The sequence below is a fragment of the Uranotaenia lowii genome, chromosome 2 (assembly GCF_029784155.1).
Source record: "Uranotaenia lowii strain MFRU-FL chromosome 2, ASM2978415v1, whole genome shotgun sequence".
In the NCBI taxonomy this organism is placed as follows: Eukaryota; Metazoa; Arthropoda; class Insecta; order Diptera; family Culicidae; genus Uranotaenia; species Uranotaenia lowii.
The window spans coordinates 339524331-339532744 of NC_073692.1; the positions used below are offsets into that span (position 1 = coordinate 339524331).

The 8414-nt window shown below is 37.1% G+C and overlaps 1 non-coding gene across 1 annotated transcript; it reads right to left on the reverse strand.

The window, feature by feature from the left end:
- Nucleotides 1–478: 478 nt before the first annotated feature.
- LOC129750238 (U4 spliceosomal RNA) lies at nt 479–621 on the reverse strand. Its single transcript, XR_008738363.1, has one exon. It is a non-coding gene; the product is annotated as a U4 spliceosomal RNA (small nuclear RNA).
- Between the last annotated feature and the right edge of the window lie 7793 nt (nt 622–8414).

Here is an 8414-nt window from a genome sequence, read left to right on the forward strand (position 1 = left end):
GGATGAAAATTTGCACATAGGAGTTATTAGGGACAAACAATTGATTTCACCTATCCAAATTAAAATCAGGGGTCGGCCAAAGGGGTCGTCCATATGAACTATTCACTGTTAATGCGATATTGTCGTTATTATACAGCGGATTCAGATTAAAATTGGTACACGAGAGTTATACATGGGATTGGGATGAAAATTTGCACACGGTAGTTCTCAGGGACGGGCAATCGATTTCAGATGTCAAATATTTTGCAGAGGGCCGACGAAAGGAGTCGTCCATATTAATTAATTTTTCACTGTTTTAGCAATATTGACGTTATTATGCATTGGATTGCTTTGAAAATTTGCACACGGGAGTTTTGAGGGAAGGGCAATCGATTCCAAATATCAAAGATTGTATAAGGCGGCATCCATAAATTACGTAACGCAAAAAATGCACTTTTTTGACCCCCTCCCCCCCGTATGTCACAAATCGTAACGATTCGACGTACCCCCCTCTGAAAATTACGTAACGCTGATAATAACCCCCCCCCTCCCCCTTCATCTTATCATGTTTTTGAATTCAACTAGCAATAATCGCACCTCGGTAGAACCTCATTGGTTACGATATCGCCACTGCGCAAAGCTTATTACTGATTTTCGAAGGTGAAATACAAATTTCAACAAAATTTTGCAACGTTCTTCTAAACGGAATTGATATCTATCCAAGTCGCTCCTTAGTTTTCATTTATGATAACTCTCTTATAAATTGATTGTCTCATTACGAGCTGCTCTGTGCTTGTTAACTGATGATCTACATAGATATGTACCTTGTTTTGTTCAAGGAGTATGCAAAACATATTCCACTTAGTATTATTCGTTAGAAGAATCAAAATTGCTTTTTTTAAATCAAATGAGAAAAAAAAGTGAAATTTCCGTCTTAAGGTTGAATTTAGTTCTTGGAGGTAAATGTACATAACATTAGGTTTTCCAACGGTTATTTCACAGATATCCAATACCGTCTATCTCAGAATTTTCAAAGAAGAAAGGTTACAAACCAGTTTTAATCATGTTAAAGCTTACAAATTTTAAGCGGATTTTAGTTTGATTATCATTCTGCAAAAATTGCATGTCATCAAAAAAGCTGCGATTAAACTGAAATTTTTAAGGAAAAAATAGTTACGTAACGATGAGCATACCTCCCCCCCTCCCCTATGTCACAATTCGTAACGCTCGAGCTTACTCCCTCCCCCCCCTAGGAGCGTTACGTAATTTATGGATGCCCCCTAAGAGGCCACCGAAAGGTGTTTAATGTTTTGGCAATAATTGCGTTGTTATGTAGCAATCGAGTCGAAATTTAAACACGAGGTTTTTTTCTGGCACGGTCAATTGATTTCTGATTTCAAATTTAGTAGCAGATGAGAGAAAAAGAGACCGTCCAATACTTTTGTAATTATTGCTTAACAATGAATTCGAAAATGCATCTGGAAAATGCTTGGCTATTGACTACTACATACTGTTCATGATATATTCCAAGTTGAAAGCGAAACGGAGTTCGTATGGGATCAGCTAGTAATCTGATAAAATATGCAATTTTCACAGAAATTCAAATGTTTGTTGTATGCAGTTTAGTATAAGAATTTATCTCTTCTAATAGTTAATTGATTAGAATGCCTCTTTTATTAAAATATCCTTTTCTAATACTGCTGTACTGCAAGACTGTCTAATATGCATTTACATCATTCTTCAGTTTATCTCAGAAATCTTTCTTATACAGTTAGCTCCTTTAATGTAAAGGACGAACAAGAAATTATTGTGACACATTCAACAGACCGTAACTTGTTTACCATTGGGTAAAAATCAACCAAATTTTGCACACTTTCTCATTGATGTGTATTGTTTACATGCTGTCAAACTCGAAGACGTGTTTTTCGATTCAACAAAAATGGAGGTGAATCAACACGAGTCGAGAGAACAAATTCTTTCCAAACACGTGGATTTTCCTGACATGTCACACCGGCAGTTGGAAAAAATGTTGAACTTTCACCATTCGACCGTCTCCAGAGTGTTGAAGCGGTTCCAGGAGCGGTTGACGTTGGACCACGGCAATGGAGCAAGAAGAAAACTGGGACCAGACATAAAAAGATGGAGGAAAAGGTGAAGCGGATGATTAGAGCAAATCCCAACGTCTCAAGCCATGATTTGGCTAAAAAGATCGGCATTGAAAGAAGAGAGCTGGACCACATACATACAATGTACAGAACTTCCCAAACCGCGATGAGCAGTAACAATCGACGGCTAAAACTCGGGCACGGAAGCTCTACGAGAAGATGCTGACAAAATATGGCTGCTGTGCGATGGACGACGAAACGTATATAAAACCGATTTTAAGCAAATTCCGGGGTTTAAGTAAAATCCGGGGTTGGAGTTTTTCACCGGCAAGAGCAAGTTCGATGTGGACGACAAATTTGAGAAGCAGAAAATGTCCAAGTTCGCCTCCAAATATCTCGTTTGGCAGGTCATCTGCTCTCGCAGACTGAGGAGTGAGCCTTTCGTGACAAAGCGCACAGTAAACGGCGAGCGCCCCGAGAAGCGCCTTTTGCCGTTCTTGCAGCAGCACGATGAAGCTCCGCTATTTCGGCCAGATTTGTCATCATGTCACCATTGACTATTCTAAAAGTGTCCTGGAGTGGTATGAGGCCAATTCTGTTCATTTGGTTCCAAAGGGCATGAACCCGCCAAAATGACCAGTGCTGCGCCCGGTGGAGCAGTACTGGGCAATAATGAAGCGGGAACTTCGGAAAAGCAAGAAGACAGTCAAAGACGAGAAGGACATGTTAAGAAAATGAAAAAAAAACTGAGAAACTGGTACCGGATGACACTGTCAAAGGGTGATATGATCAAAATTTGGTCAAGGGAAAACGCGTGTAAATCGGTGAAGTCGTTTATTTAAAAAATCAAATTAAATTTTTCAGGTTTAATAAGTATAAAATTCAGGAGAAATATTCAGTTAGGCTTCCGCTTTTCCAAATCCGAATTGCCGGGCCTTACGCTTAACTCCTGCCACCAGATTTTGTACAGCCACCTTGTCCACCTTCTTCGCCGCAGAAAGCCAGTTTGCCCTGAACTGCTGCTCGTCCTTAGCAGTTTTTTTTGGTCTTCTTTAGGTCCCGCATGACAATAGCCCTGTATTTCTCAATTGGGCGGAGCTCTGGCGTGTTGGGAGGGTTCTTGTCCTTGGGAACCACATGCAGGTTGTTGGCGGCGTACTCCAAGGCCTTTTTTTACCGTAATGACAAGATGCCAAATCCGGCCAAAAGGAAGTACTGCTTCAGGAAAGGCAGCCTACGTTTATTCAAACACTCTTTCACGTAAATTTCTTGGTTGACAGTCCCGGAAGCTATGAGAATGCTGCTTTTCAAGCCACAGGTACAGATGGCTTGCCAAACCAGATATTTCTTCGCGAACTTTGACAGTTTCATGTGCTTGAAAATATCTGCTACCTTTCCCCTTCCTTTTGCCGTATAAAACTCCTGTCCCGGAAGCTGCTTGTAGTCGGCTTTGACGTAGGTTTCGTCGTGCATTGCAAACTTCGTCAGCATCGTCGTGTACAGCCTCCGGGATCGCGCTTTGGTTATCGTATTTTGTTTATCATCGCGATTTGGAGTCACTGCCTTCTTGTAAGTTGATAGTCCGGCTCATTTTTTGGCTCGATGCACGGTTGTAGACGATACACCCAGCTTATTTGCGGCATCTCGGAGAGAGAGGTTAGAGGGTTTCGCTTGAAACTACCGGCAACTCTCTTTGTCGTCTCCGGTTTTCGATTTCCCCCCGATTCAGACTTCCTGGCTGTCGAAAAACGTTCCCCAAACACTTTAATTAAATTTGTAACGGTTGATTTGGCAACTTTTAGCGAGATTTCGCCAGCTTTGGGTGCGAGTAGCTTGGATTTTCGCAATGTGCGAGCAAAATTTTAATACGCTGCTCTTCTTCCTTGGACGGCATTTTGACAACTGAAGAGTGAATTCCAAAATCAAAATAGAAGCAACATTCTACACACACACCTTCAAAATGAAGGGTGTTCAGGTTTTTAAATGCAAAATTGAAAGAAATACAACAAGTTGATATTGACCAAATTTTGACCGTATCACCCTTTAGATCGCTGAAATGTCCAGTAATCTTGTATTTACCCTTCGCAACCTACAATCTACAGTAACCAATTATACTTAAAGTTCAATCTCATGATGGTTTTACTTCGTTATTGTCTGGTTTTACCAGCAGAAATTCCATTAAAAACGCTTTTAAGTTGCTTAATAATTAATCAAGTTTTGTAAATTTCGAAAATGTGATCAATATCATGACTGAAAAAAGTGTGCGCCGGCCGATGGGCGATACCTAGAACAAAGTAGAAATTTTTTTTACAGAAAGATATTTTTAATTTTTCATAAATTATCATAAGATTACTTTCATTTGCTTCACAGAAAGTATTTCGAACAAACCAATGGTTTTTGAGATACACGCATTCGTAACTGTCCCATTTCTAAAAGAAGTAAGCTTTATAAAAATATCATGAATTTGCGGCTTTATCGGTGAGGGTTAAAGAGTTGAAATGAAAGACGGATAGAAGAACAGAAGAAAATTCTAAGGTGGTGAAAAGAGCGAAGAGCATTTGAAATAGAAGCTTGACCACATGCTAAATTCTTTGTCCCACATCAATTAACTGTATTGAAGAAGTAGTACCCAATAGAGAAGGCACTACATTTTTCGATACAGTTAATTATGGATTGTTCGACCGCCATGTGAGTGTGCACATGTGCCGAACGGACAAAAAATTTTAGCATGTGGTTGCTCTGTTAAGTCTTCTATTGTGCGATATCGTTCCATCGATGGCTAGGTAGATTTCTTATTTTCGTTTTGTGCGGATGTTCCAACTGGATTGAGTTGTCGCATACGGTCAACGGTCAGAAATCTTGGCCTAACTATTTTCGATTATCGGAACGATGTTTTGTAATTGATTTTTATAGCCGAATTATTTTTTTATTATTTAAGAGGAGAGATCACCGTGAATTTGTTTTATGAAATGAATTTGCGGCTTTATCGGTGAGGGTTAAAGAGTTGAAATGAAAGACGGATAGAAGAACAGAAGAAAATTCTAAGGTGGTGAAAAGAGCGAAGAGCATTTGAAATAGAAGCTTGACCACATGCTAAATTCTTTGTCCCACATCAATTAACTGTATTGAAGAAGTAGTACCCAATAGAGAAGGCACTACATTTTTCGATACAGTTAATTATGGATGGTTCGACCGCCATGTGAGTGTGCACATGTGCCGAACGGACAAAAAATTTAGCATGTGGTTGCTCTGTTAAGTCTTCTATTGTGCGATATCGTTCCATCGATGGCTAGGTAGATTTCTTCAAGCTTCTATTTCAAATGCTCTTCGCTCTTTTCACCACCTTAGAATTTTCTTCTGTTCTTCTATCCGTCTTTCATTTCAACTCTTTAACCCTCACCGATAAAGCCGCAAATTCATTTCATAAAACAAATTCACGGTGATCTCTCCTCTTAAATAATAAAAAAATAATTCGGCTATAAAAATCAATTACAAAACATCGTTCCGATAATCGAAAATAGTTAGGCCAAGATTTCTGACCGTTGACCGTATGCGACAACTCAATCCAGTTGGAACATCCGCACAAAACGAAAATAAGAAATCTACCTAGCCATCGATGGAACGATATCGCACAATAGAAGACTTAACAGAGCAACCACATGCTAAATTTTTTGTCCGTTCGGCACATGTGCACACTCACATGGCGGTCGAACCATCCATAATTAACTGCATCGAAAAATGTAGTGCCTTCTCTATTGGGTACTACTTCTTCAATACAGTTAATTGATGTGGGACAAAGAATTTAGCATGTGGTCAAGCTTCTATTTCAAATGCTCTTCGCTCTTTTCACCACCTTAGAATTTTCTTCTGTTCTTCTATCCGTCTTTCATTTCAACTCTTTAACCCTCACCGATAAAGCCGCAAATTCATTTCATAAAACAAATTCACGGTGATCTCTCCTCTTAAATTATAAAAATATCCTTTTCTGATACTCCTGGTAGTATTTCATCAATCTTCAGAAACTCTCACGTCACATTGAAATGATTTTCAAAAACATTTCAGCTGAACATTTTTCTAAATTGAATTCAGTTTCACGAAGTTATTAAAAAAAATCCAGTTGAAACGGGCCAAACAACACTTCACTCAGATGTCTCCGGTCTCATCCGACGGTAGATTTGAATTCCTGAAACTTTACATAAGAAAAGTAGTATTCCTGGTCCAAATTTTCCCACTGTGTAATGTTTTGATTTTAATTTAGATTTTGGTGTTTTCACTGTTCTTTTTTATCTGCGCCTGTTAACATTTTATTAGTGCTGATACCGCATAAAAAAAATTATGGACTTTCTTTCAAAGTTTGAAAGCATAAAGAAAACGCTATCTTTTGATATTGTGTCTTCAATTGAGGCGGATAAGGTATTTTTTGTTGTTTTTTTAATTTTTTATTAATTATCTTTCGTTTTCTCTTGAATCGATTTCAGAATTAATCTAAGTTCTATATTCACAAGTGGTGTGTATTCAACTTCCGTTAGATCATGTTTGTTAGGTTCTTTTTCTTCTAATACATTGTTTTTGCTGTGGATCCTGTTTTTTTTAATGTTTCAGATAGATTTCTGGCTGAACGAAACTCATTCTTTACATTCTTTGTGTTGTTGCTGTTACATTGGCTCAGTTTAGTTTAAAGCTTTTTAAAATCAACCTAATTCGCACTGTTGGTAGAAAGAAATAATATTTTTAGAGCATATTTTTCTTTGGAAAATTCTTATAGTCTCGCTCGAGCATCACTTTGTGATGCAAATTTGATAAAAGTGATCGCTTTTATTCAATGGTAATACAAAAATGGATCCTTCTTCGCTATAACAACTCACCTCATTCTTCCACTGGTTAGTGTTTTATTCCTATTATATAGTTCTACCAACATATCTTCAACAATTATAAGGTCATGGTTTTCTTTATGTGCTAAAGTTTTTTTTTTCTTTTAAATGTGTTTATAATTTAGGATAGGCTCTATTTCCGTTCGAAAACAACTTCTTGCGATCGATCACTACTATACTAGCTGGGCTAGACTTTTATGGTGATTTCAGAATATTCAAACTACATAAGAAGGGACGATCGGCCTAGCTTTAAATGGTCTTAAATATTGATTTTTCTTCTGTCTTCATCATAAGACAGTTACTTCTATTTACAAAATAATCTTTGAAATTAGAATACAACAGGTTAAATTCATTACATCTCCAGTCTGATCTATGCGAAACACATGATCGACTAGAAACCAAAAATCCAATTCCTAGCTTTTTGAAACCATCCAATCTCTAATCTCTACCGATTGTTTTGGAAAAAACTTATAATTTTAATGGGTTTTCTTGATTTATTTGTTTTTTTAACATACTGTACGCTATATTTAGTTAGTAGTTTCATAACAGTGATCCTACTGATTAACAACTCTGAACCATTTTTAATCCAGCTAATTTGTTTTTGTTTTGCTGAGGGGGAAAACTCACGACAAACTAACAATTACTGAGAGAGGAGTTTCTGAATCGAATCTTTCAAACGATGAATTATTCCGAACATCTAAAAGAGGAAAAATGTAAAGCAGGTACACGATTGATGGAGGGTTGGGAGCATTGGATTTTTTTAATTAGCTCTATTGGTTTTTATAGAATGGAAAATGTGAAATTTAAGTGATTTTCTAAATTTCAAACAAAGTTGATTTTCAAGGTTTAATAATATAAAACAGGTTGTTTTGGCAAATTAAACTGAACCGTTGAAATGATCGAATCCTAAAAAAAGTGATGTAAACTGCTTGTAAAATGTTAGGTTTTTTCTTCAGTTAATTTTAATATATAAAAAATTTATGAATAGCAACGTAAATTTCGTGATCAACTATATTCAACTGGATAAAAGCTGGAAAAAAGAAAAAAAAAGTACTTTCTGGAGCCACTATTCTTCTGAAAAATACTTGACTACAGATGCAAAAATCTCAATGATTAAATAAATTTAAAAAAAAATCCAGCAAACTAGAGTAACAGTTCAAACAGCATTAAATTCTAACAGCTTTAAATTAAAACCCGTAAAAAATCAAATACCGTAAAATCTTGCCTACATGAAGGCGTTTAATTTTGTGCCTGCTTGTTGTATAAAATAAAATCGATAGCAAAACACATTCACAAACATAAACAACTACAGTATAACTTTCGGCGTTTTTTTTCTGACAGAAAATTTCAACTACACATTTTTTGTTTCTGATGGTACTCTCTGGAGCCACTTTTTTTTTGTAGCGACTCATCACACTGCCAAACACCGGAAGGCTCAATTGAGCCCCCTGGTTATGGA